Source organism: Maniola jurtina, chromosome 10, assembly GCF_905333055.1.
Source record: "Maniola jurtina chromosome 10, ilManJurt1.1, whole genome shotgun sequence".
Classification (NCBI taxonomy): Eukaryota; Metazoa; Arthropoda; class Insecta; order Lepidoptera; family Nymphalidae; genus Maniola; species Maniola jurtina.
Genome location: NC_060038.1, coordinates 11,181,730 through 11,203,054, shown reverse-complemented (window position 1 = coordinate 11,203,054; position 21,325 = coordinate 11,181,730). Strand labels below are relative to the sequence as shown.

The 21,325-nt window shown below is 35.9% G+C and overlaps 1 long non-coding RNA gene across 1 annotated transcript; it reads right to left on the bottom strand.

Annotated features, from left to right (window-relative positions):
* Positions 1-2,702: 2,702 nt before the first annotated feature.
* Positions 2,703-21,075, bottom strand: LOC123868800. Its single transcript, XR_006796724.1, has 4 exons — positions 21,063-21,075; positions 19,517-19,528; positions 17,896-17,898; positions 2,703-2,748 (listed from the first exon to the last, which is right to left on the bottom strand). It is a non-coding gene; the product is annotated as an uncharacterized LOC123868800 (long non-coding RNA).
* Positions 21,076-21,325: the final 250 nt, after the last annotated feature.

Genomic DNA, 21,325 nt, shown 5'->3' with positions numbered 1-21,325 from the left:
TGTATTGTTTAAACGTGGTAATGATATTTCATCCAAATCTATTTTAACATTTAAGTTATTTTGTTACTTCTAGCATTTTAGCATTATTTTTCCAAAGTATTTTTAATCAGTACCTATTTTTTTTAGCTTTTACATTTATTTCAAAAATACCTAATGTCACTTGGGATAATGTAAGAATTCTACCGATAAGTACCTCATACATGAAAATCTGTTCAGGTATAAAGAAGCTATGCTGGAATAAAGAAACTGAAATACATACATATGAAACCTGAAAACATTACACTCCTTTTTATGGGTAATCGTGTAAAAAGCAGAGACTGCTCAAAAAATTTAAATTGAACATTTTCTTTTTTCTTTACAGTTGGTACTATTTGCTTTGTGCTATCGGGATTTATCTTGACTCAACCCAGGCTTTATCGGATCTCTTAACACTAGATAGACGTAAACACTAAAAGTTGTTAGTGGGTAATTGCGCTAACAGCTTCTCAGAATAAACTCGTTTCTTTTCATTTTACTTGTAAAAAGCTCTTCAATTCCTGTTTGAAATGAGAAGTCCGCGACTGTTTTAAGTTTTTTTAATTAATGTTATTGCAGCGAACGGAAGTAGTAGCTACGAGTAAAGTAAAGGTTTATTCGGAAAGTTTTGCTTTCTAGTATTAATTGAAATACACTTTTCTGCAAGGAACCGCCACTTTGTGATGAAAAGGTTGCTTGGGAGGAACTACTTATAGCAATATTTTTTAACTTTTGCAATTTTACACTGCTTATTACGAAATAGTAATACAGCATACTGCATTCGTATCTAGCAAAATACTTTGTCTTTTATGCTTTGTATTCATCTATTAATTTATTTATCCATCTGAGGCCAGACTGACTCGACTTGAGGCAAACTGAGACTATTCAAATGGCTCGGTCCGATCATCCGTTTCAACTAAACGAAGTAAGACTTCTTTGAGCACGACAGAAAATCGACAAATTACGACTCGACAAAATTAAGACTGGTAGTTATTATTTGTCGGTTTTTGTAGCATGCAAAAGAGATTTAACCCAAAACGTGCCTCTCTAGTAAGGTTAGGCACGTACGGGCGGTTTTATGACCACGTGGCTGGTTAAATCTAGCTGCCTCAATTTATCGAACAAAATGGTAACTAATGTACTCGTATTGATTCCACTATTTGGTCAAATAGTCAACCATTTAACCACCCATGTGCGCCTAGCCTAAAACAACTAGAAAACCAGCTATATATCATAGAATAAAATGCTAAAAATTTGCCCACGTGACGTATGATTCGAGCAAAAGCCGAGATGCTAAAACCCATCTTGAAATAGGTAAATTTTCCTTAGCTTCAAAAAGTAGCAAGAAAATAATATAATAAGTGTAGTCGTGACCGTCCACCGATAAAATCTCTTCTGAAATATGCAAAGAGCATCCCATTTTCACGAGTATTAAACTACAGTTAGGGATTTACGGGGACTTTATTGAATTTGAGTTACCTGCTAACTTCTTTGCTGGACGAACTAGGTCGCCCGTTTCTTATTAAATTATCTGTGCTAAACAGCTTATTTGTAAGAAAATTAGTTTGTTTATGCTTTTATGTTCAAGAATTGTCTCGAAAGATCTCGTTGAACTTGGTAATTAATGTGAACCGGCTAAAAGTGCTTTTATAAAATGGGTACTTACGTAAATAATGCTTTAACAAACTTCAATGGCGTAGGTAGTGGAGATATAGAGTTGCTAGGTTCAATTCACGGCTCAGGCCTCATTCGCACGAGAGCTTTTTTAACGTCCATTAAAAAAGCGTTCAAAATAGAACAAATACATTTCCAAGTGTCTGTTTACACGTCAACGCTTTTTTAACGCGCACTTTGTATCGTCAGCGCCGGGTTTTAACGCAACGCTTTTTTAACGCTCATGCGAATTAGGGCTTAGAATTTGGAAATACGTGATTTTCAAATTTTGTCTGGTCTGGTGGGAAGCTCCAGCTGTGGCTAGGTACCATATTACATATTGTCCATCGCACAAAACCCTCTCTACGCGAGTTTAACTCGAACTTAAAAAAAAACCGTGTGTACACTTTGATTTTCCGGTACAAAAATTAGCCTATTTCCACCTACAGGATGCAAGCTATTTCTGTACTTTCGTGAAAATATAACAGACCGATAGATAGACTGACATATTTTTGCATTTAGAACATATATAATATGTATGTAATGAACTCTTTATGAAGATCTAGGCAAATCGTTTTATGAGCGCTGAAAGTTTCGTAAAAATGTTTCTATAAAATATGAAAAGCCTTTTTCCTATTTCCATTATAAATAATGAGATGTAGGAAAGTAATATCTAATGTAAGATCGCATTTTGAAAAGGGATTTTGCTTTGATGGAGAAATTACCTCTCTTTTAAAGTCAAAGGGGCTGGCCGTTTTTGGAGATGGGTTTATTTGCGCATATTGCTATAGCCAATTTTTTTTTTAACATTCTGGGAGGCTTTTTGGGATTTGCTTGTATTGCGCTCTATGGAATAATCTTGCTTTAATCTATGGTGTCTATGGACTAAACGGGCGCGCACGAGCTTCATTCTTTAGAACGCCATACCTATACAATTTTATCTCCACAACGCTTGGTATATCAAATCCCTAAATGTAAAAAGAACACGGTGGAAAGGTGTGATTGCGACTTTGGTCTGAATATATGAAAAAATCACGCTGATCCATTGCTCCGTCGAGACGTGATTGAAGGACAAACCGACTAACCAATAAACCAACAAACAAACACACATTCGCATTCATAATATGGGAAGAAAAACTACAAATTATAATATTGCCTATACTAGCCTATACCCGGCGTGTGCTACCTACTATGCTAAAAAAGGAATGCGCCTAATGCACGTTTTACTAATTGAAAACCATCTTCGCATTATTGCCTTTCTAGTGAAATTGATTTAGGGCACATCAATTGGATGGTTTCAGACTATAACGGACGCAGGTAGATTTTTTTTTGTGTTTTATAATTATTGTGTCTATGGTATATCAGATTTCAGTATAAAATAGTTTTAAAGTTATATACAAATCTTAGAGCCTGTGAAATATTTCTATGGAAATCTTTGAGCCCATGTAACTTTGAAACAGTCTGAATACACTCCTTTTAAATAGCGATTCGGGTTAAAATCCCGAAGATAATAACATCACATACAAGCGAACCACGTCTCAAAGTCAAAGATCGTAGAGGCATTAATAGGGGTTACGGCTCCAAGGGCGATAATTTCAAATCGTAACGGTTGAAGTTCGAATATACTGAGATAATAGGTCACCTTGGAAATTGACATTAAATTCTCACTACACGTCGTCACTTGGTACTTTATAGCAATAGGATTACTAGGTAATCTAGATATAATCGCGCCAATATAAAGCCTTTATGGAGTTGTTGGAAATATCAAATCTATCCAATATTAGAAATTAGAATGCCTTCTGAAACTGTTAATTAGCGACATTGACTGTCTTAAAATTCCATATAATTCTTGACGGTTAAAGCCGATTCACACCAAGCACGTACACGTGACACGCGCGTAGTGACTCGCGTGAATCCGTAGACATACCTGCACGCATTACGTCTACGCGAACGTTCACGCCACGCAAGTGGTATGCCATGGTTCATACAGTTCCATACATTACAACGCAATGGTACGCGCTACGTCTACGCTTACGCGGCCTGTGTGACCGGCGCTTGAGTAGTAAGTATCGACTGTTATCAGATAAGATTGATTTTATTATTATTGATTTCATCACATCACGGCCGCTCACCTAAAATGCTAAGTTATCTCCATACATTTCGTGTAGCTTAGCCTATATTTGCTGTTTGTTATAGAATTTCAATTAAACTAACAAAATAATAACATAGGCAGAGTTCTCGAAGACGTTTAAGTTTACTCGCGACTTACAACTTTATCTTGCAACTTGATATTAATCCTCTTCAATTAAGTCTTCAAAACTTTAACGTCTGGGGCGTGTTGTCGACGAGGTAAAAGCGTTTTAGATTACTAAGTAGGTACCTACCTACATCCGTGTGTACGCCTTGGGAAAATCTCGTTATAATTTGCCTTAATTCTTGTAGAGTAGGTATTTTTACACGTTAAGATGTAGTATTAGCTTCAAAAGAATCTAACATCTTACTTTTCACCTGCTTTATTTAAAACGAATATGCAATTCTTACGACAACGCAATAGTTTATTTTTTTATTTAGATTAAGCCCTTGACTGCAATCACACCTGGTGATAAGTGAATGCAGTCTAAGATGAAAGCGGAAGTTTTTATTAAATACTTTAGTTGGTGCCCTTTGGTTTCTACATGACAGCATACCGGAACGCTAAGGCCTGGTCTCTACCTAAGCGGAGCGGAGAAGAGATGTCTATAGTCAACCAATTTTGGAAGATGACGTAATAATTTTTTCATGTCATCTATTATGAATCTGATTGGTCGACTGAACATCTCCTCTCCTCTTCTCACACCAACGTAATATGCGCCATGCACTTAAAAGTTAGCTACATGTAGAAACGTCAGGTTCGAAAATACCGCTTACTCTTACATCGTTGAACAAATTCAAACGTTTAAACCAAAAGTTAAAATAAATAAATACAAAACCAAAGAGTGAATAAAAAGGAATGTTCCAACCCAGCATCTGGCGTAATGGACAGCGTTCCTCTATTATCTGGTATTTATTGGCTGCCAATGGAAGAATACCTCTCTGCGAATTCCGTGGCGCTGTTATTGGACGTTTCACTCGATGTGTGGGTATTTGGTTGATTCGAAATATGTGCGAGTTCGCTTATGGCTGTTTTACGCCGGACTTACAACATGCGACTATGCGGCATGCTACAAATGGAAAGATTAACTTTGTGGCTTCAAACAGGATAGGTGCGGCACTCAATTTTATGTTGAGGCAACATCGTGATTCGTGAATAGATTTGGAATAGAACAGTGCGACATCGACAGTCTATCGACGATTTTTTTTACATTTTAAACAATGATAGTATGCAACCCTGTGGCATGTGGCATGCTTCAATGTCGCACAGTATTACTCTTTCATAAGTCTTTGGTATCCGGTAGAAAAGATTACACATCGAACTTAGAAAGAGATAGTCGGCAGTTTCGGTTTTGTAGAGCATTGTCTCTATCGTTGAGACTGACAAGTCAGGGATAAATCCATGTCTTTGGGGATATGAGTGACCGTGCACGTTTTATGAAGCTGAAGCTGCCATTAATTCTTTCAAAAGATCGAAGAAATACACAGAACAACATAGTGCGACATTGCGGCATGCTCCAGAGTCGAGTGGTAACAATATTATATAGACGATAACAGCGTCAAAGTGCTATTTTGACTGTTGAGCAGACGTGCGCAGCGGGCCACGTTCGCTTGGAAAGAAAACTCAGCTTCCAGTTGTTGAGCCAATTTGTATTTAATAGTTTAAATCACATTATATTAATTTACTTTTAATATTTAATATTTACAATAGGAAAAAGCGACGTCACGCATGGCGGCCAAAGTCAAAGAGAGAGCAAGTAACAAAAACAAATGTCACAATGATGTTGTCATAGACAAGAATGCGTTCTAAAAGGGTACATTCACTTTTCAACATTGACAATGGACCATCGTTTCTAATTTTTCAAGTTCTTGCACTTTCTCATCCACTTCATCCTCACTATCGCAGCTATCTCATTTCCTCATCTAAGTAGTACATGTCATCATTTTTCGCCTTTCCTGGATACCACAAAGGTAATAAACTGTAAAATTACTGGCACAGAATTCTAAATAGGGTAAGTAATAGAAAAGGCACCTGTTGTGCTTTAATATCGGGACAGCGTGTCGTCGAATTTAAAATACTCACAGATCATTTAGGATTAACGCATACACATTTCTACTATCTACTTGCATAATTAATGGTTATACTTGAGAAAAGCGACACCTGAGTTTTTTTGCTGGTTCTTCTCGGTAGGAACGGCGCACACTGACGATTCAAAAGCACTTGTAAAAGTTAAATATCGTTCTATTTCTATTTCAAGCATCGTAAATTAAACGCAGTGTAAATACGTGTGCCATTTAGAATAACATGCTCAGACGCCTACTCCCTTTTACCATTTCTATACCATTCTGGATTCTGTGGTTAGGTACCATAATATATTAAATTCAACAAAACGGAAACGCCGGGAAGCCACAGGCACGTCGGTTTATAAAAGACAATCATCCCGCGCGAGGCTGCCTGGCAATACTCGACACATATTTGTCGGCATTACTGCAAGCAATACTAGAAAATTAAACGCGTGCCTTGGAGTAGTTCTATTCTATTATCACCGTGTTACTACGTACAATATTAGTGCTGAAGGAAGGTGCTAGTAATTACGTGAGTTGAATCACTAACAGGGCTCTCTCCGTCACTTACTCCATACAATCGTAGTCATTTGAATATTAAGCAACCAAAGTCCATGAAATTTTGCAGAGATATTCTAGAAACTAATATCTGTGCCTGTGGTGTTTTAGATTTTTCTAAAAATATGTAGTTTTAAAATTACAGGGGTTCAAAGATTTGTATGTGAATTTTTAAAACCGCGTAACTTTGAAACCGAATGAAACCTGGAAAATCACAGGCATAGATATTAGTTCCCGGAACGTTTCTACAAAATTCCATTGAGTATGATTGGTTAGTATTCCAATGAAAGACGAACTACGTTTGTATAGAGCGAATGACGGAGAGGCCCCTCTTAAAACAAGCATTTATATAGGTAAATGTCTTTATCGATCCAATCTAATCAGACCAATCAATTAGGCTGCATACGCCTACTGCTGAGGATAGGCCTTTTCAAGAGCACGCTACCAAATAATTATTATGGTCCTCCTCCATCTTCATTCACTTCCAGTCGCTCCCTGCATCATCAGAACTGAATGTCGTGATACTTTAAAATAAATTAAGACTACATTGTGGTCTAGGTGCTAGCTTAGTGGTTAAGACGTTGTCGGCCTCTTATTCGGGAATATCTAAGGTTGTTCCTTTTGAATCTTACATCACTTACGTTAGAATTTTATCTTGGTTTTTAACAATTTATTGAAAAAATTAAAAAATACGAGTGCCCTGCCAAAAAAAGGAATAAAAAGTAAAAAATTTCACATTTGAATATTGAATTTAAAAAAAAATTATAGCCTGTGTCACATGGGATGATATAAGAACTAAGGATTTTGACGATGCCCCATACATCCAAATCTATTGTAACCAGGCAATTAGAAGTAATGGTGGAGTAAAGAAATTCACGTTACGTACCTACGTAGATGAAACCTTAAATTTTTTTTTCTTTCTTCGGAGCCTTTTTTCGGACACTTGTGTGAAAACAATCTTTATATACTGTCTTTAGATGAATAAACAATTTGGAATGGCCGAGAGAGGGGACCAATAAATCTATATTAGGGTCTTTTTTATATCATTTCGGATGCTACGGATTCGGATATCGCCCCCAATCGCGAACCCATGAAAAGGTTATCATGGGATGCGACTTAAGGGAATTGCATATCTCTGTTTGTATCAAACCCGTAAATCTCAGTTTCTCTAAAATGTAATTTAGTTTAACTTATTAAATTTTCAGACATTTTGTGTAAAATATCGAAGTAAATTATCATAAACGAGTTAGCTCTTAAGACGAGGATCCTGGCAAGTTGCAAAAGTTAAATATCGCTTGCGTACCTACTTAACTACTTACTGCCTGAGAACAAGAGTTCACCAAAGCTGGGTTCTTGAATTTCTTAAGACTACTGTTATTTCAAAATTTAAATTACCAGACGCCAAAAAAATGTTTTTTTTTTTCATTCTTAGTAAAATCTCCAGCCGTTTGAGTGCGATGATCATTTGAAACTCAAAAAGGCATCCGTTTCGAAAATAAAACAGTAAATTATGATTTGATTTTATTTATTACAAAGCTCTAATTAGAGATAATAATTATATTTATTTAGTTTGACAACAATAAAGCATCCAGCTCTGTAAGTATGGTGTTTGTAAATAGGTAAGTACCTACCAAGTTTTTTGCTGGCAAAGGTTTGAATCCCCTCGAGGTGTGGAAGCGGGTTATATGAATTATAGTCCTTATATCAAAAGATGGTTTACCTAATAATTAAATAGCCACTATTAAGAATATAGCCAGTGTATGAATGTATTAAAAATTCACTAATAATAATTATTTTAATCGCTGCAGCAGTAATTTTAGCAAAGTTTCCCTGCAAGGTGTAAGTTTCAGCTCTTTCGTAGATTACATTTTTCTTTTATCGTAGAACTGTAAATATTACGTGCAAATACGTAGAGAAACTCATAACTAATTCCGTTGCATAATGTTGTAGCAAGGGCGCGGTATAAACAAGTATTTTAAATGTAAATTTTCGTTAAGAAACTGTTGCTTTGAGTTAGTTTTACGACAAATTGCAAAATTTATTTGCACTGCAACGTTTGCTCAACAAGACACAAAATATGTAATTTTTTTTCTCAAGATTTTTTGCACTTGAACATATTACGTATTCATAGTCTGTACTTAGTAGATATTCTGCGACGCTCATGTTTTTCATAATTTCACCCATATTGGGTGCAATTATGAAAAATTATGGGTGTATCAAGTTGCTTTAACGGTGAAGTAAAATATCGTGAGATCCGCATGCCTCAGAGATCGCCATAATATTGTCAAAGATGTGTGAAGTCTGCTAATCTACAACTGGACAGCGTGGTGGCATATGGTTTATACTTTAGATAAACCTTTTTCATTCTGATAGGAGACGCAGTAATTTTTTTTAAATAATTAATTAGTTATTTCTTCTTTGAATGATCATATTGAGGCCACGGCCTCGACGAAGCGGTAGGCGGGACAAAAGCAGTCGGGAGCGCGGGAGCGAGGCGATGATTAAGACGGGGCAAAACGCATTCATTTATAATATGACGCCGCCCTGGACGACAGCGAGCCGGAAGATAGGGCGGCACCACATATATGAATGCGAATGAATGATATCAAATAGGTATATGTAAAAAAGAAGTAGATAATTATGTTTCTAAAGTAAAGAGTTATAAAACTACTATACACTTATAAGTCACGTTTGTAAAGCGCTATCTCTTCTACACTCCTGCGTTTTGTATCTTCTGTCTCACCACCGAACGGGGGCTTTATGCACCATATAACTGAATATAACAAGCCTATCGAGTCGAGCTAATCGACCATTCATATGATATATCATGTGAATGGTCGATTCCTAGACAGTGTCCAATCTTTCTTTCTGTATGTGTTCGAAAACTATCCAAACTGAAAATTTAATTGAAATCGCCCCGCTTCGACCGACGCTCCCATCCCGGCCACCGCTGTCCTCGAGGCCGTGGCCTAAGAACCACTGGCGTAAATTGCCTTAGTCCATCGTGTTAATTTATTACACTTTTACTGTGTAGCTCATTCCATTGTATGAGGAGATAGATTCCCGCGGCGGTAGTCAAGAGCGTCGTAAAACTAAACGAGTCGGACGTCCAGCGGTTTTATTTTATTGTGATAAACGGCCGTCTGTTAATTCCACGAGAGAACACCAAGAGTAACTAAGGTTCTACAATAAAATAAATAGAAAAGCTTATAAATAAAACAACGTGGAGTTGAAATGCAGACAGACATACACGACTCTATATTTTTAATTACTCAATGGGATTAAGATAAAAGGATTTAAAAAAATATAGCAACTTCAACGTTGTATAAAAGCAGGTGTTAGGTACTTTGAGGAAGTCCATGATATATAAGGAACATGATTAATTTACCATAACCCGTCAAAACAGACAAAGCTGTATCATACAACATGCAGCATGACACACACACCATGGCATGGTATGGCATGGCACATGGCGCACCTTCTTTGAAAGTGGGAGGGCGGGCGGTACACACCGCATGCTGCAATTAAGCTGGTGGTTCTTTTACGGCTTCAATGTGTTAAATCTTACTAAATTCATAATTTGCCACCAGTCGAAGATCACTAAAAAAAAGTATTTATACTATTCTTTTGGATCTCGACACTGACGGAATTTCTGGTCCACAAATAAGGCCGGCCAAGGCATTAAATAAATAGTAGAAGAGAAGTCGCAGAGTATGCGCAGTTAGATGAGTTCTTTGCCAGACAGTGGTCAATTAATTATTCTAGTACTGTTGTTTACTTTATTGTAGGGTTCCCTGTGGTTTTAGTCAACTGCGCTATAAAATAATACGACTTTGTTTCGTCTAGTGGTTTTATTTTATAGCTACAATTGGTACAACACTTTAATTTTGTCTATGGAAAACCACTTTTTCATGACTTCAGGACTTTCCAAAAAATGGTATTATAGAGCATTACCTCTTACATGATATATTCTGTTATAAATTAAATTATTTTTTAATTTTTAGTGTTTGTGGTTATTGAAGTAGGGTTTTTTTATATTTTTAACCGACTTCCAAAAAAGGAGGAGGTTCTCAATTCGTCAGAATTTTTTTTTTTTTTTTTTTATTATGGTGTACACTGTACAATAAAGAATATTTTAAAGTATGAATCACCCTGGCGCCTCAGCCACTCCAGCATTTGCTCAGAGTAATAGAAGTCATTCATTATCGTATGTGACATAACCTGAAAAAAAAAAAGGTTCCAGCTCAGCATAGTGCTATATGCTTTTTAATAAAAAAAAATACAAAGGCACACAGCGCTGATTTTCAGTCAGAAACAAGCCTTATACAGGAGACTCACGGCTAAACAATAAACTAATTAAAACTACTTATTTTCCTACCTACAAAGTAATATAGTTAGGCAACTAAAACACTCGATCTACATTTTAACTTAGAACTAAATGCATACTCTCTGTACAATCAGCAATCGTGATGACATAGCTTTTAATTAGAGAGTGAGATAGAGTTAAATGAAGCGATATGTCGTCATTTTGACGGTGTTTAACCTTGTGATCAATCGATCAGAGTGATTAGCAGAACACGTTCGTAGCTCAGCGTTTGAAACTAGGATGAAATACCTCAATTAATAATGTCTGCTCTCATGTTAGTGTTTTAGTTCAAACGTCAAAGCTAGAGTAATAAATAACGATTTTCTATTTTTAACCCCCGACCCAAAAAGAGGGGAGTTATAAGTTTGACGTGTGTATCTGTGTATATGTGTGTCTGTGTATCTGTGTATCTGTGTATCTATGTTTCTGTGTATCTGTGTATCTGTCTGTGGCATCGTAGCGCCTAAACGAATGAACCGATTTTAATTTACTTTTTTTTTGTTTGAAAGGTGGCTTGATCGAGAGTGTTCTTAGCTATAATCCAAAAAAATTGGTTCAGCCGTTTAAGAGTTATCAGCTCTTTTCTAGTTTTCTTGTAGAAAAGAAGGTTAGATAACCGTTAGGTTCATAATGTTATGTCAATTGACAAATGTCAAGCTGTCAAGATGGACGTTGCCTAGATACATAATTATTTATTTGAAAATGATGTTTTGGAAAACTCAAATACTTTGTCGGGGGTGTTATAAATTTTTAATTTACACTTGTCTTTTACAATACTAGGGAAATAAGATATATTTTTTTAAGTAAGTTTATATTTATATAAGTTTTCTTAAGTGACATTTTCTCTAATTGAAACAAGAGACCCGGTTTTTTAGGGTTCCGTACCTCAAAAGTAAAAACAGAACCCTTATAGGATCACTTTGTTGTCTGTCTGTCTGTCTGTCCATCCGTCCGTTCGTCCGTCCGTCCGTCGAGTCTGTCAAGAAAACCTATAGTGCACTTCCCGTTGACCTAGAATCATGAAATTTGGCAGGTAGGTAGGTCTTATAGCACACGGAAAGGAATAATTCCAAAAACCATGAATTGGTGGTTACATCATTAAAAAAAAAAATTAAATGTGTTTAAATTTTCAAAGCAAGATTACTAGTAATACCAAGTGGGGTATCATATGAAAGGGCTTTACCTGTACATTCTAAAATAGATTTTTATTTATTTTAATGTATAACAATTTTAGATTTATCATGCAAAATGTTGAAAAAAATACCCGAGTACGGAACCCTCGGTGCGCGAGTCCGACTCGCACTTGGCCGATTTTTTAAATATCGAACAATGGTAAAATCTAAGGCAGAAAAGTAAGTTATACCGTATAAGCTTGTGAGTAGAGTAAAATAAATGAAAAGCGTATTGATAAAGTAATTATTAATCGATGAAAGACTGATTTATGTGAAAAGCTGTTATTATATTATAGCAACAGTTACTCTGCAGGTACCTACCAGTTCCAATATTTTAACAAAAAATATAGGTATTTTGCAGTTTTTACAAAAAAATGATTTATGTGAATAGATAACTGATCATCATTGGCAACCAAGTTATTCAATAGCTGGCAAATATAAACGCCATGACAAAATATTATTATAAGGCATTTAGGCAGAAACAGTTTTTACTAAAGTTTGATTTATGTGAAAAGTTGTTCCAATCGGGAAACTAGCTGAATTTGTTGAAAACTTTCCGACTGCCATCATCGACTTTTCATCGTTTTCTCGTTATGATATCTTCGAGTAAAATGACGACACCGCCTTCGAACTTTGAAAACTTGATCTGACGTTTTGTGAATCGAATCAAAAATGTTTTAATGTTATTTACAAAGTGTTTATGTTGTTATTGTACGAAGCTTGTCTGTACCTATTCATTATAAATTTAATAAATAACTCAAAATTTAAAAAACCCCGACACAAAAACCTCTATAAGAAAACTAGAAAAGAGCTGATAACTTTCAAAACGCTGAACCGATTTTTTAGATTGCAGCTAAGAACACTCTCGATCAAGCCACCTTTCAAACAAAAAAACCTAAATTAAAATCGGTTCATTCGTTTAGGAGCTAGGATGCCACAGACAGATACACAGACACACAGATACAAAGACACACACGTCAAACTTAAACCATGTGTGGCTTAGTTTTGAAAACGCATATAAATCGATTGCGATTGTTCAGCAACTTAATGGATGACTCCGTTTTCTCACACGAGTAACGTAGCATGCGGAAGTAATTGAAAATCAACCGCATTTTCCGAATTGTTATCCCAAGAGAACTCATACTATTATGCGATTAAACGAATGAGATGAAGGAAGAATCGACTATAAAGAAAAAAATTAAGAATATGGAAACGACTTTTCTGAATATTAAATAACGACACCATTGAAAATCTCGTTTGGATTAATGTGTTACTATAGGCAGAATACATTTGGACTGCAGAATTGACCATTTATCTCCATAAGCGCTTTGTACCCTTAAAATTGGACGTTGTTTAACCAAGTGCCCAATATGTAAATTTAGGAAATGTGTATTTAGGTTCCCCGATTTTTTTTGAGTTTCACACTGAATATTCATCAGGGTCTGTAAATAAAGTTATTCAATCGTCGTGATAAAAATATCAGTTACTAGCTGATGCCCGCGACTTCGTTCGCGTGGATGTAGTTTTTTAAAAATCCCGTGGGAACTCTTTGATTTTCCGGGATAAAAAGTAGCCTATGTGCTAATCCAGAGTATAATCTATCTCCATTCTAAATTTCAGCCCAATCCGTCCAGTAGTTTTTGCGTGAAGGAGTAACAAACACACACACACACACACACGTCATGGTCTTGTGCCGCCTGAATCCAGCAGCTTCCTGCGACATGTTTGATGACATCTATCCATCTAGTGGGGGGGGGGGGGGGGGGGTGTCTGCCAACACTGGGCCTTCTGGTGTGACGTCACCATTCTAAGCCTGAGATCTATAGAGTGTACTTTGACTTTGCTCAGACTTAAGCTTCAGCTAAAACGAGACGGCTTTATGTCAGCAGTGTAGCTGGTGTCGCAGGTCTTAGCAAAGTCAAAGTACGCTATAGACCTCAATCTAACACCTGAGATGGAAACTTGGGCTTTGTTAAGCTCGCTACAGAGATGCCGGATCAACTTATTATATACCTGTTATAATATAATTTCATATAATATACTTGCACATATTGTATCTGCACAGATCATACCTATGCATTGAAGGCAAGTAAGTAGGTAATTATGATCGGTGGAAACAAGTAGTCATCACACTATCACACTAATATTATAAAGGCGAAAGTTTGTATGTGTGTGTGTGTGTGTGTGTGTATGTTTGTTACTCTTCACGCAAAAACTACTGGACGGATTTGGCTGAAATTCAGAATGGAGATAGATAATATCCTGGATTAGCACATAGGCTACTTTTTATCCCGGAAAACCAAAGAGTTCACACGGGATTTCGAAAAACCTAAATCCACGCGGACGAAGTCGCGGGCGTCAGCTAGTAATATTATAAAGGCGAAAGTTTGTATGTGTGTGTGTGTATATGTTTGTTACTCCTTCACGCTAAAACTACTGGACGGATTGGGCTGAAATTTAGAATGGAGATAGATTTTACTCTGGATTAGCACATAGGCTACTTTTTATCCCGGAAAATCAAAGAGTTCCCACGGGATTTTTAAAAAACTACATCCACGCGAACGAAGTCGCGGGCATCAGCTAGTAACAAATAATGAGCTCTACAAATTTGAATTTACACCATCAGGTTGAAAATGAAGAGATAATAGCATTACTTACTCAAATACTCGTAGTAAAGTTTTAACTGGAGCTCTTACTCTTTCTGCGTTAAAACTGGAGTACAACCACTAAGATAAGGGAGATACATTGCCAAGTAGGTGGTATACTTGAGAGTAAAACACACTCGTTAAACAAAATGAATGGTTCAAACGGGCAGCACCGCACTAAACTTGCGGTAATTCAGTACTTTATAATGGAGAAACATAATGATTGTGCAATATAAGTACCTATGCATTTTACCAAAGTTACTCTCTCGTCACGAACAAAAGTTTTAAGTCGTCCTCATCTTCATTTCAATCTATAGACGTCCATTGCTGGTCAAAAGTCTCTTGGAAGGGTCTCCCAGAACTAGGTGTCCAGTAATCGCCTCAAAATCAAAAAATAAAATTATAGTTATTTTTAGGGTTCCGTACCTCAAAAGGAAAAACGGAACCCCTATGGGATCACTTTGTTGTCTGTCTGTCTGTCTGTCCGTCCGTCCGTTTGTCGTGTCGTTCAAGAAAACCTATAAGGTCCTTCTCGTTGACCTAAAATCATGACATTTGGCAGGTACCACCATCAGGTACCAGGATCCATAATAAAATAACAGTTGAAAGTTTTATACGTAGGCATAAGGTAAGATAAAGCAAACGCCAGCCTCGATTGTAAATCAATACTTTCCCTCGCTTCAAGATACACGCATAAAAATGTACCTACAAAATCATCGAAGCATCATTGAGATTGCAAATTGGTATAGCAGCAAATAAATTGAATGAGGTATCGGTGCTGTGCAATCACTTAGCGAGCTTGCTTCAAAGTGGAACAGCGATGAGTTAGCGCTTTAAGCGCTCAGGTCCTATTTACGATACCTAGCATTGCTTTCAAAAGATGTACAGATCAAAAGTTTTAATTAATTTCCAGGTCTGATACGAGTCTGTGGCTATTGATTTCGAATATCTATCCTACAACCCTACAACCTATTATTCCTACAGACAAAGGGAAAGCGGGCTGAGGCTGATTCTATATTTTTATCAACTTAAATTCAGCTTATTTAGTTTGGCATGACGAACTGCTTAGTGACAAGTGTAAATTAAAAATATATAACACCCCCGACGATCCAAAGTATTTGAGTTTTCCAAAACATCATTTTCAAATAAATAATTATGTATTTAGGCAACGTCCATCTTGACAAAAACTTAATTAAAATCGGTTCATTCGTTTAGGCGCTACGATGCCACAGACAGATACACAGATACACAGATACACAGATACACACGTCAAACTTATAACACCCCTCTTTTTGGGTCGGGGGTTAAAAATGAGTGCACTTAAGTTTAGGTTTATTGATAGGGATATATTATATTCTAGTATTCTTATACATATTAATATTATAAATGCGAAAGTTCCTCTGCCTGCTAGCTTTTTACGACCTATCTTTTTAACCGTTTTTGACACTATTGTTCAATAAAAAATATATTTGCAAATTGGTCCAGAAACCTCAAAAAAATTGGTATACCTACCTACATAGACAAAAAAACTCGCCGAATTGACAACCACCTCCTTTTTGGAAGTCGGTTAAAAATTTGGCAGAGAGATACTACGGGATCCTTAAAAAATTTAAATCTACGAGGATGTAGTCAGGATCGTCATGTATTTGGCACAGACATCGGTTGCATCCCGGAGACTGGCATAGGCTACTTTTTATCCCGGAAAATCAAAGAGTTCTCACGTGAATTTTAGAAACATTAAATACACGCAGATGAAGTCACGGTCATCGTCCAGTTTTAAAATAGCTTAAACCACTAGTTACCAGAGTATTATTATAATTTCTATAATCAGAAACACTCATAAAACAATGGTACTTACCATTACGTCGAGTGTTATTGCATAAAATAATGATACTTATTATATTTTCGGTCTTATCATGTCTTTGATAAAACTACGCTACGAAGTAGGAAGAAAGTCTTGGTCATTCTCGGTAAATGAAACTTTGTACAGAAATTCAAATCCAACCACTTTGGTCAAACTTAAACTTCTGTGCAAAGATTTTCAACTCCCTTGCAATTGAAAATCTTTGGTCGAAGGAGAACAGTGTAAATGAATCTCGTTTTCCAAAGAAACCGAATGCAAAGAGTAACAAACCTGTTGACAAGAGAGCCGGTGCAAAGTAAACATTTGAATTTCCTTCCGGGACGCCACTTCAGATTCTTGATTTATCTCGGGAAATGTTTGCTAACACCTTCACTCCTGGTGGTAAAGGAAACCTTGCTAGAAAGTAAGTAGACGTAGTTTTTATAGTCACTGTTTTTATCTTTATTTCTTTTCTTATCTCTTCTATTTTTATTATTTATGGAATCAAAACTATTTGCTTAAATATTGTAAGTGTAATACCAACGCTTTTTTTAAAACGAAACACACGCTTTACAAAACGTAACATTCCTCAAAGTCCAACATTTCCTTTATATATACCTATCTACTCATATGTATTCAAATAAGAAGCAAATTGCTTACTTTTACGATTTCACAAAATGGATTAGGAAGGGCCACGGGCCGTCGTGAAAAGGGCATGAATAGTAAAGCAGGGATTACCAGGCATCCACGATCCGTGATCCCGAATTTGTCCATACGTCAACAGATTTAGATCTCTTTACTCGGACGTCGACTTGGCAATACACTAAAGGTATCATTTTGTTCTTTATATAAAAGAGCTTTTTTACATTTAACAAATACTAGCGCAGTGAATAAAACGCTGTTGAGTTCAATTGCTACAAGAAAAAGTATATACTTATGTATTAAATATGATACAAATTCGATGCCAAGCTGTTGTTAGCCCTTTGTCGTGAAGTTTGTTCTTAAATCACGACGCATAGGAGCAACACGCAACGGATCAACTTGATTTTTGCATAGATAGTTAAAGTTAAGACCTAGAGTGACATTGCGTACTATTTATCAGGGAAATCAAAGAGTTCCTAAGAGATTTTTTTAAATTCACGCCGATCACGAGATGAACTCACGGGAATCATCTAGTAACTCGTAAATAAACGAGTTTTACTTGTTAAATAATAGAGAAGCAAACTAATAAGTGTGTAACTCAAGATGCACCCTGTTGATGATCCGTCGGTGGCCAAACTTCAAACAAGTAATCAAGCCGAAGTTTCGAATGCTAAAACAATGGTGGAGCTGTCTTGAACATTGTGTTGGAAATAGTTCAGTTTAGAAACCTTGCGAACTATCTAACAGTTGAAGTTTATTGCTTGGAGTTATTGACCGACGGTAAGTCTTAACTAAGGCGGAGTCGACCAACTTGAGAAGCTACGATTGGTTTTTGAAAGAATGTTTGGTAAACAATAGAAATATCACAATGGAAGACACTGATTAAAGAGCTGCATCTGTGATAAGAGTGTGCGGAAGCTCAAACGGTATTCTGAGAACATTGGCTGCGAAGTGAGAAAACCCCTTTATGAAGCACTGGGTATACATACATAAATCAACGCCAAGTGACTTATGCGATATTATATGAATGAAGCTAATTTAAATTAATAATGACCGCAACTTTTTAATTACTAACTACTTATTTATGGCTAAAATATCTGAAAACAAATGTTTGTTAATAAAGATATTATAAAGGTATTGTAAAAAAAATATTACAGTGTAAATGAAAAGTGTTTCAGACAAAATACAAATAAGTCTAAACCCCAATTTTGATACTTTTTATAGCGAAAAATCAAAAAAGTATTTATGGAATTTAAAAAATCCCTAAACCCACCCTGTTGAAGATACCTACTTAGTAAAAAAATGATATTTAAAAAGACAAAAGTAATAAGGAATCTTGAAATAAGACTTATTTTATCAAAAAAACTTGAGCATGATTAGGTTCTACAGTTTTAAAATCACACTAATATTATAAAGGAGAAAGTTTGTATGTGTGTGTGTGTCTGTGTGTATGTATGTTACTCCTTCACGCAAAAACTACTAGACGGATTTGGCTGAAATTTAGAATGGAGATAGATTATACCCTGGATTAGCACATAGGCTACTTTTTCCAAAGAGTTCCCACGGGATTTTTAAAAACCTTCATCCACGCGAACGAAGTCGCGGGCATCAGCTAGTTGTTACTAAAATAAAGCTTTCCTTAAACCCAGAGTCGTTATAAAGTTCAGTCAGATATGAAATCCGTAAATACACTTCCGTTTCGAATGTTTCCACAAGACTTGTCAAGTACGTTCTGGTCATTATCTAGACGTAATCTAGTATCTAGACGTGTGGTTAACCGATTTAACGGAGTGACGAACGACCGGAGCTTGTTGCCTGTAATTGATAACGTCATATCATAAATTCTCGTTATTTTACTGCAGATTTGTTGCATATGTATAAAAAACAGTCGATTAAAAAAACGGGACGATGCCTGAGAAATTCTTTGATTTTCCGGGACAAAAGAGTAGGCTGTTCGTCTCTGGGGTACAAATTATCTCTGTAAGTACCAAACATCAAACCCAAAGTTAGCCGTTAAACGGACTATTTAGCCATGAAAAGGTTACAGATAATATGAAATCATACTTTCGCATTTATAATATTGATGTATGTGTGGATAAATAGCTATCTTCAAATACTTGAGACATTTCTTGGAAAAACTTGAGTCTAATTTTATCTTCTACACTTTTACAATTACCTACTACTAGCCGATGCCCGTGACATCGCCGGCGTGGGTTAGGTTTTTTGAAATCCCGTGGGAACCCTTTGATTTTCCGGGATAAAAAGTAGCCAATGTGCTAATCCAGGATATTATCTATCTCCATTCTAAATTTCAGCTAAATCCGTCTAGTAGTTCTTGCGTGAAGGAGTAACAAACATACACACACACACACACAAACACACACACACACACACACACACACACACACACACACACACACATATACACACAAACTTTCGCCTTAATAATATTAGTGTGAAAATAGAGCTTTCTTTAAGGCCGGAGTCGTTATAAAGTTCAGTCAGATATGAAATTCGTGAATATACACTTCCGTTTGGGATGTTTCCACGAGACTTGTCAAGCACGTCCCGTTCCATTATCTAGGCGTACTATTGAAGTGTGGTGAACCGATTTAACCGAGTGACCGAACGGCGGAGCTTGTTGGCTGTAACCGATAACGTAGTATCGCAAATTCTCTTTATTTCACCGCAGTCAAGTTAATTTTAACAAGAATGAACACAATATTGTGTATTTTATTGAAAAATGAGATTTACTACAATTTTATTTTTGTATGTATAACTTATGCAAAATTTTAATTAACTAGGTAATAGATAATAATTCAATTCTACTCGTTGTATGCTGCGCGACAGGTCTCATATCAAATTAAATTCAAGTTTATGTTCATTCAAACAGAGTTTTAAAAATAAATTGAACTTTTTATTAAAAGTTATGGTGAAATAAAAAAACTCTCATACATAAATCCTGAAAACATTGCGCGCCTTTTTCAGTCGTGTAATAAAAATAAAACGAAATATAAACTATTATAATTTTACTTACACGAAAATATAAACAGAATCTAACAAAAAGGCGCTAACAAAAATTGGCCAAAACTTTCGTATACCGCTGTAGGTACATTTTAACCCTTTATTGCTAGGGGAAGTTTAAAACCGATTAAGCAGCGTGCACATTACACCCACAGCCGCTATGCTATTAACTTTTTGTCGGTTGCTCGCAACTACAACCATTTCACTAAACATTAAAAGTTTTTGCAACGTAATGGCTTAGATTTTATCTTTATAACAAAGTACGTTCGAAAATTTATAACTTTCCAGCGGTTTTGAATAGACTAAAAACTAAACTAAACATTAAACGGCTATTAATGTCAAGTTGATAGCTAAGCTGTTTCAGTGGCCGTTTAAAATCTTTAGATTCTGATCCATACTAAATTACAATCCACACTAGTAATATCATAAATGCTAAAGTGCGTTTATCTGTCTGTTTGTGTGTTTATCTGTATGCTAGCTTCTCATAGCCAATCTGTTTGGTACAGAGCTGATAGCTAGAATCCCAGGGAAGGACAAAGGCTACTCTTTCATCCCTCTTAAATCAGAATTCTGTGATCACAGGTGATCTAAATACATCTTTATTTTTTATATATTAATCGTCAATTACTCCTTTTGTACTTTAGTTATATTATATTAATCTTTTCCAAAGATCTATAAACATTTAAAATCATCTTATCCGTCCAGAGAAGCTTTTAAAAAGTAGGTAGGTATATTAAATTTACTCTGAAAGAGAAAAGATACAAAGACGTCGGTCTTTAGTACCTAAATCGCAATAGCATTTTAACAAACAAAACATTAATTTTTACAAGTCCGTGTAAACAGAAGAGATTTTTTTCCCAACAAAGAGTTATTTTTGCGCTGAATAACGTTCAAACCGAGTAGAATGCTCACAACAAAGCTTCTAAATGCTTACAGGAAGTTCGCTGTACATTTATCTTCTGAAAACATTAATAATAATTACGGAGTATTAAACAGATGTAGATTTTTTTATGAACCATGTGGATTTGGGGTAAATAACTGAGGTAGTGTAACGTTTTTTTTTTCACATAATCATAACAAAACAAAGGTAGAGAACCAACTCAATATACTTAAGTTTGAAAGCATAGCTCAGCTCCGGTGTCAAGTTTTTTAACTTGAAATGTCAACCAAACTCATTTTCTTTCATTGGATCGTTTCCACACGAATCAGTGTG